Raw genomic sequence first — 9,011 nt, 5'->3', positions numbered from 1 at the left:
TCCTGGGTCTCCTTCTCGGGCTCTTGGGGGACTTCCTGGGTCTCCTTCTCGGGCTCTTGGGGGACTTCCTGGGTCTCCTTCTCGGGCTCTTGGGGGACTTCCTGGGTCTCCTTCTCGGGCTCTTGGGCGACTTCCTGGGTCTCCTTCTCGGGCTCTTGGGGGACTTCCTGGGTCTCCTTCTCGGGCTCTTGGGGGACTTCCTGGGTCTCCTTCTCGGGCTCTTGGGGGACTTCCTGGGTCTCCTTCTCGGGCTCTTGGGGGACTTCCTGGGTCTCCTTCTCGGGCTCTTGGGGGACTTCCTGGGTCTCCTTCTCGGGCTCTTGGGGGACTTCCTGGGTCTCCTTCTCGGGCTCTTGGGGGACTTCCTGGGTCTCCTTCTCGGGCTCTTGGGGGACTTCCTGGGTCTCCTTCTCGGGCTCTTGGGGGACTTCCTGGGTCTCCTTCTCGGGCTCTTGGGGGACTTCCTGGGTCTCCTTCTCGGGCTCTTGGGGGACTTCCTGGGTCTCCTTCTCGGGCTCTTGGGGGACTTCCGGGGTCTCCTTCTCGGGCTCTTGGGGGACTTCCGGGGTTTCCTTCTCGGGCTCTTGGGGGACTTCCGGGGTCTCCTTCTCGGGCTCGTGGGGTACTTCCTGGGTCTCCTTCTCGGGCTCTTGGGGGACTTCCTGGGTCTCCTTCTCGGGCTCTTGGGGGACTTCCTGGGTCTCCTTCTCGGGCTCTTGGGGGACTTCCTGGGTCTCCTTCTCGGGCTCTTGGGGGACTTCCTGGGTCTCCTTCTCGGGCTCTTGGGGGACTTCCTGGGTCTCCTTCTCGGGCTCTTGGGGGACTTCCTGGGTCTCCTTCTCGGGCTCTTGGGGGACTTCCTGGGTCTCCTTCTCGGGCTCTTGGGGGACTTCCTGGGTCTCCTTCTCGGGCTCTTGGGGGACTTCCTGGGTCTCCTTCTCGGCCTCTTGGGGGACTTCCTGGGTCTCCTTCTCGGGCTCTTGGGGGACTTCCTGGGTCTCCTTCTCGGGCTCTTGGGGGACTTCCTGGGTCTCCTTCTCGGCCTCTTGGGGGACTTCCTGGGTCTCCTTCTCGGGCTCTTGGGGGACTTCCTGGGTCTCCTTCTCGGGCTCTTGGGAGACTTCCGGGGTCTCCTTCTCGGGCTCTTGGGGGACTTCCTGGGTCTCCTTCTCGGGCTCTTGGGGGACTTCCTGGGTCTCCTTCTCGGGCTCTTGGGGGACTTCCTGGGTCTCCTTCTCGGGCTCTTGGGGGACTTCCTGGGTCTCCTTCTCGGGCTCTTGGGGGACTTCCTGGGTCTCCTTCTCGGGCTCTTGGGGGACTTCCTGGGTCTCCTTCTCGGGCTCTTGGGGGACTTCCTGGGTCTCCTTCTCGGGCTCTTGGGGGACTTCCTGGGTCTCCTTCTCGGGCTCTTGGGGGACTTCCTGGGTCTCCTTCTCGGGCTCTTGGGGGACTTCCTGGGTCTCCTTCTCGGGCTCTTGGGGGACTTCCTGGGTCTCCTTCTCGGGCTCTTGGGGGACTTCCTGGGTCTCCTTCTCGGGCTCTTGGGGGACTTCCTGGGTCTCCTTCTCGGGCTCTTGGGGGACTTCCTGGGTCTCCTTCTCGGGCTCTTGGGGGACTTCCTGGGTCTCCTTCTCGGGCTCTTGGGGGACTTCCTGGGTCTCCTTCTCGGGCTCGTGGGGGACTTCCTGGGTCTCCTTCTCGGGCTCTTGGGGGACTTCCTGGGTCTCCTTCTCGGGCTCTTGGGGGACTTCCTGGGTCTCCTTCTCGGGCTCTTGGGGGACTTCCTGGGTCTCCTTCTCGGGCTCTTGGGGGACTTCCTGGGTCTCCTTCTCGGGCTCTTGGGGGACTTCCTGGGTCTCCTTCTCGGGCTCTTGGGGGACTTCCGGGGTCTCCTTTTCGGGTTCTTGGGGGACTTCCGGGGTCTCCTTTTCGGGCTCTTGGGAGACTTCCTGGGTCTCCTTCTCGGGCTCGTGGGCGACTTCCTGGGTCTCCTTCTCGGGCTCTTGGGGGACTTCCTGGGTCTCCTTCTCGGGCTCTTGGGGGACTTCCTTGGTCTCCTTCTCGGGCTCTTGGGGGACTTCCGGGGTCTCCTTCTCGGGCTCTTGGGGGACTTCCTGGGTCTCCTTCTCGGGCTCTTGGGGGACTTCCGGGGTCTCCTTCTCGGGCTCTTGGGGGACTTCCGGGTCTCCTTCTCGGGCTCTTGGGGGACTTCCTGGGTCTCCTTCTCGGGCTCTTGGGGGACTTCCTGGGTCTCCTTCTCGGGCTCTTGGGGGACTTCCTGGGTCTCCTTCTCGGGCTCTTGGGGGACTTCCTGGGTCTCCTTCTCGGGCTCTTGGGGGACTTCCTGGGTCTCCTTCTCGGGCTCTTGGGGGACTTCCTGGGTCTCCTTCTCGGGCTCTTGGGGGACTTCCTGGGTCTCCTTCTCGGGCTCTTGGGGGACTTCCTGGGTCTCCTTCTCGGGCTCTTGGGGGACTTCCTGGGTCTCCTTCTCGGGCTCTTGGGGGACTTCCGGGGTCTCCTTCTCGGGCTCGTGGGGTACTTCCTGGGTCTCCTTCTCGGGCTCTTGGGCGACTTCCTGGGTCTCCTTCTCGGGCTCTTGGGGGACTTCCTGGGTCTCCTTCTCGGCCTCTTGGGGGACTTCCTGGGTCTACTTTTCGGGTTCTTGGGGGACTTCCTGGGTCTCCTTCTCGGGCTCTTGGGGGACTTCCTGGGTCTCCTTCTCGGGCTCTTGGGGGACTTCCTGGGTCTCCTTCTCGGGCTCTTGGGGGACTTCCTGGGTCTCCTTCTCGGGCTCTTGGGGGACTTCCGGGGTCTCCTTCTCGGGCTCTTGGGGGACTTCCGGGTCTCCTTCTCGGGCTCTTGGGGGACTTCCTGGGTCTCCTTCTCGGGCTCTTGGGGGACTTCCTGGGTCTCCTTCTCGGGCTCTTGGGGGACTTCCGGGGTCTCCTTCTCGGGCTCTTGGGGGACTTCCTGGGTCTCCTTCTCGGGCTCTTGGGGGACTTCCTGGGTCTCCTTCTCGGGCTCTTGGGGGACTTCCTGGGTCTCCTTCTCGGGCTCTTGGGGGACTTCCTGGGTCTCCTTCTCGGGCTCTTGGGGGACTTCCTGGGTCTCCTTCTCGGGCTCTTGGGGGACTTCCTGGGTCTCCTTCTCGGGCTCTTGGGGGACTTCCTGGGTCTCCTTCTCGGGCTCTTGGGGGACTTCCTGGGTCTCCTTCTCGGGCTCTTGGGGGACTTCCTGGGTCTCCTTCTCGGGCTCTTGGGGGACTTCCTGGGTCTCCTTCTCGGGCTCTTGGGCGACTTCCTGGGTCTCCTTCTCGGGCTCTTGGGCGACTTCCTGGGTCTCCTTCTCGGGCTCTTGGGGGACTTCCTGGGTCTCCTTCTCGGGCTCTTGGGGGACTTCCGGGTCTCCTTCTCGGGCTCTTGGGGGACTTCCTGGGTCTCCTTCTCGGGCTCTTGGGGGACTTCCTGGGTCTCCTTCTCGGGCTCTTGGGGGACTTCCTGGGTCTCCTTCTCGGGCTCTTGGGCGACTTCCTGGGTCTCCTTCTCGGGCTCTTGGGGGACTTCCTGGGTCTCCTTCTCGGGCTCTTGGGGGACTTCCTGGGTCTCCTTCTCGGGCTCTTGGGGGACTTCCGGGGTCTCCTTTTCGGGTTCTTGGGGACTTCCTGGGTCTCCTTCTCGGGCTCTTGGGGGACTTCCTGGGTCTCCTTCTCGGGCTCGTGGGGTACTTCCTGGGTCTCCTTCTCGGGCTCTTGGGCGACTTCCTGGGTCTCCTTCTCGGGCTCTTGGGGGACTTCCTGGGTCTCCTTCTCGGGCTCTTGGGGGACTTCCTGGGTCTCCTTCTCGGGCTCTTGGGGGACTTCCTGGGTCTCCTTCTCGGGCTCTTGGGGGACATCCGGGGTCTCCTTTTCGGGTTCTTGGGGGACTTCCGGAGTGCGTAATGCACTCCTCTTTTGACTATAATTATTATCATTTTTACCTGTTTATATGTTCTTGACATAAAACAAGACATTGACACGTATTAGGGCAGTAAAGAATTCAAGCTTAACATAATTCTAAATTTTCCTAAGCTGTGTTTTATATATTTTGTTTGTATATTGTTAAATGACTTTTCGCGATAATGCAATTTTTTAAATTACTTTAAATATAGATATTTTTATGCGCAGTATAAATAAATATAACCTATAAAATTACAAGATTTCCTAGAGTGCTTGGCGGCGGGCCATGGTCAAGGTACCTATATAGAAACTGGGTAACTAGCAAAAGTTTGGGAACCACTGGTCTATAACAAAAACAATTATAAGACGAACATAACCATTTGTTGTGATCAAGTACCGAATATACCGTTTAAGAGGTGAAGAAAATGCTACAGAGAGGGAGGGGGACTTTTAAGGTGATCATTGAAAAATCGAACTCATAATGGTCGTTTTGTGGTAGTTTACTCTTTAGTCTTTTGTTAGGCATATGACATTTTAACCGATGACTTTTTTTTTACAGTTATGCAACGTATTGGAGGTATACAGAAATGTAAAATGAAGATGTTGCTTGCCTTCCATGTATATATAAATTTTAATTATAATACCCATGATACTGATGACAATGAAAAGACTCTCGCAAGTGGAACAATCATCAAGCAATATTCCTGAACAGAGTTGCAAGTCCGCAAGTGAAACAATAATCTGAGTTGAACTGAGTTGCATATCACTTGATATTTCTGGCGGATCAGCGGCAGCGTTGAGGTGAAAGGATGTGACATGTATTGCAGATGTGGTGTTACTGCATTCGGTCATCACGTAGCGATGACTCAAGAGTTCCTAAATGCCAGAATTTACTGTAAATTCCAGTAGCAAGAAGTCATCAGTCAAAATGTTTATAATAAGAACTGAAGTTATATTAGATCTGATTCATATTATGATTATTTACATTCAATCGAGAGTCATATCTTGTTCATCTCGAGACTAAGATTGATAATTAAGAAATCATAAGAAAGACATTTACCGGCATTTCAAAATTTCTAATTTAATGCATGATGAATTAATGCATTTGAACATCTTTCTGATATCATTAGTCTCTAAATATGTAAACTTAGATAATGATGTATGTAACTTATTCTAAAGTATGGTTGTCATACAGGAATGCCTTTTCTGTTATTGAGCGTAACATCAAATGCTGATGAAGTGCGAAGAACTGCTGCGAACGACGGATACAAACACTCTAAATCCATATACACGCAATCTTCCCCATCCTCACACGCGCGTGCACTTGCGGAGAGAGACAGACAGAGACAAAGAGAAGGAAATAAAACTTTGACGGTATATAACACGTGTCATGGTTTGTTTGGCAAGACAGATAGACTATTACGTGAGGGAATATGATATATTTTTTCGCTTCTCGTTTTTAGGTGATACGATAGTCTCGATCTTTTATTCGTGTTTACTCCACTCCTTCCACACCTCGGGTCATCAATTATGTCCACCAGGAAAAACTTATCAACTTTGAGAATAATGTAAGGATTTTTCGAGAAAAAATAAATATAGGATATAAACTGCATATTGGATATATATGCAGACAAACACATACACATATATATGTATGTGTGTGAGTTCATCATGGAACTTATTTTGGTAAAATCTGAGTTTCCATTTTCGTTTATTAATATTATCAAATTTTCCATCTTTCTCCTCTCTCTTCAAGCCTAGCAAACCTGTTGATTAAGTTCTTCGAGCCGGAGCTTCTCCCTTCCATCTCCCTTCGTTCTTCGGTTTGGCTGAGGTATGTTGACGTTTTCCGTTTCCGGCCTCATGACCCTGCCCTGTTCCCTGATTTCCTGTCGCAGCTGAACTCTCTCTCTCTCCTTCCATCCGGTCCAAGGAGGAATAGGAGTCTGACAACAAGCTCCCCTTCTTAAACACTTGTTCATCGCTCTGCTGACCACTTCTCCATATACAGGAAACCCATGCACAGTGGCATTTGCATACAATTCTCGTACCAAACCACTCCATGAGAAAAGAGGGGTTGCCACCTCGCTGTTTATCCGCGCTCTCCACATCTGCGACCCCCAATACCTGGATGGACAGATCGTTTTCTCGTTCTTTCTCCAAACTGGGCTCCCTTCGCCATGCTCTCGACGTCGTGTTATCCAGGGCGCTGCTTAAGTTTTACCATGACTCCTAAAGGAATCCCTCACATGCCAGTCCTCAGCCTGCCCTACACTGAGACCTACTCGCCCTGTCGCCCTCTTCACTCTCAATTGTAGACTCACCTTTCGCCAGGTGAACGCTCTCTGGTCCACACCTGCCCTCCCTCTGCCTCGAAGGTGGGCTCCTCAGCTGTTCCTACTGCCTCCTGTGATCAGCAGTATTTCGGCGAGGCAGGCGCCAGTCTCACTAACCGTCTGCCTCAATATATATATACGCTGTATCTAGGGGACGTGACAACAAAGTCCTCTTCTTCCATCAGTGGGACACATGCCATTAGGTGGACTGGAAAGCTGCACGCATTGTCTTCCCTTCCGCTGATGCCCATGCCCTCAGACTGGTGGAATCTTCCTTAATCAAACTGCTGCCTAATTTCAACTTGAACAGCGGCTTTTCTCCTGCTGACAGTCCCCTCGCTTCCCACACCCTCCACCTTCTCCCGTATGCCGACCACCCTTCGCATAGACCGCCTGATCCTTCGACCTAATCTGACCTTCCTTCGATTTCGCTCTCCCGTCCTCACCCGACCCTTGTTCACCGGGTTGCCTCTCCTTTCGCTCTCTTATACTCCCTCCTCTCCCCTTCTCCCCCAGACCTGAAGAAGAAAGAGGATTCAATTATTTCAATAAATCTAGTTTGTGCATTGTGGTTTTTTCTACAATTGTATCAGCACGACAGTGTTTTTCCATCCATACATATATGTGTGTACACACATATATGTATGTATAAGTATATATGTTTATATACATGTACATACATATATATATATATATATATATATATATATATATATATATATATATATATATATATATATACACGAGTGTGTATATATTTACACACACACACACACACACACACGCACGCACGCACACACACACACACACACACACACACACACACACACACACACACACACACACACACACACACACACACACACACACACACACATATATATATATATATATATATATATATATATATATATATATATATATATATATATATATATAAAATCTACGGTATAATCATAAGATAAAAAGAACAAGAAAACAACGCTCTCAGGATGTGTTCAGGCGATGGCTGAAGAAAAGGTTTTATTCCTCTAAGTGAAATACTGAGCTCATTGAGAAATCTATAATTGCATCTTATGACGCAGCAATCACACAGCCAGTAACGGTAACCATCTCTGCCATCACCACAACCACAACCGCTGTAACTCTGCCCGCAACGCAAGACATGCTGAAAATGCAGCAGGATATCCGTCAATCCGACTTCGCTTTGTAGGTTGGTGGTGTGATTGCTGTTCTGCTCTGACGTCATGCCATTACGCCAGTGACGTCATCTTCCTCGTGAATTATGCACAGCTTTGAGTAACAGGATCTGCGCAACTAGAGGAATGTGTTATTGTCAATTCCGAAGCACACGCTGACACGTAGAGAGAGAGAGAGAGAGAGAGAGAGAGAGAGAGAGAGAGAGTTGAGAGAGTAGAGAGAGTAGAGAGAGTAGAGAGAGAGAGAGAGAGAGAGAGAGAGGGAGTGAGAGAGAGAGAGAGAGAGAGAGACAGACAGACAGACAGACAGACAGACAGACAGGCGGGCAGAGAAAGAGAAACAGACAGCCCAAAACAAATAGACAGACAAACAGACAGGTACAAGCACACAGGCAGACTGAAAATAGAAGAAATGATAAAGGACAGCAAAAAGCCAGACAAAATGCCAAAATTCTCCAAAACGGCCTTGCTCCCTTCGATGTCCAGTGCCTTCAGTTAGATATCAATTGCCCTAATCCTCATCTTATTCACGTGTCCTGGTCGATAAGAGACCTTATAGCGGTAATAAACCAAAGGAAAGACCGTGAAAGTCCATTACAGACTTTATGGGATTAACGTATCTGATGTTCTAAAAACATACTCTCTTACCATAAGCATTTTCCTTCACAGTTCCTGCAGTCCATTCATGATTCGTAATCAGCTGATAACACTTTTTTTTCATAGTATGGTTCTTTAAGGGAAACTGACACCTAAATGCCCTACTCTGAGAGTTGACTTTTGATGCAGGTTATTAGTAGATATGATTCTTCGTGGACTTTACAATACACTAGATAGCGCCGCTGTTTACTAACCTTGGCACAGTCTATGGTTACTAACCAGTCATCTTTTGTATATGCTTAGTATGAAATTATCTTTGTACTAAATGGCTGCACTTTCTGCAATCCATTAAACATCAAAATAACGTTTCCTCTCTAGACACCGAAGTGGTTCTACCGGGTGTCCACAGATGCTGTCTGACTCCACATGCACGCTGTCTACGGCAACATGAGCAGTCTGTTCTTTGTACAAGGGTAAAGCGCTTAAACGGAGAGGGAGAGTGAAGAGAGAGAGAGGAAGAGAGGCGACAGATGGAGAGAGAGAGAGAGAGAGAGAGAGAGAGAGAGAGAGAGAGAGAGCGAGAGAGAGAGAGAGAGAGAGAGAGAGCGAGAGAGAGCGAGAGAGAGAGAGAGAGAGAGAGAGATGAAGAGAGGTGAGGGATGGAGAGAGATGGAGAGAGAGAGAGAGAAGAGAGAGAGAGAGAGAGAGAGAGAGAGAGAGAGAGAGAGAGAGAGAGAGAGAGAGAGAGAGAGAGAGAGAGAGAGAGAGAGAGAGAGAGAAGAGAGGTGAGAGATGGAGAAATGGGGAGAGAGAGAGAGGGGTGGGGGGGGGGTGTAGATTCATAATCGTTTCCGGCGTCATTTTATCAGAAAGATGATCCAGAAATCATGATAATGTCAGCATTGATACAGATCCTAAGACGTCCTAAAATAATTCTAATGATAT

Source organism: Penaeus vannamei, chromosome 17 (assembly GCF_042767895.1).
Source record: "Penaeus vannamei isolate JL-2024 chromosome 17, ASM4276789v1, whole genome shotgun sequence".
Classification (NCBI taxonomy): domain Eukaryota; kingdom Metazoa; phylum Arthropoda; class Malacostraca; order Decapoda; family Penaeidae; genus Penaeus; species Penaeus vannamei.
The sequence above is the reverse complement of the archived record's forward strand: the minus strand, read 5'-3'. Positions refer to the sequence as shown.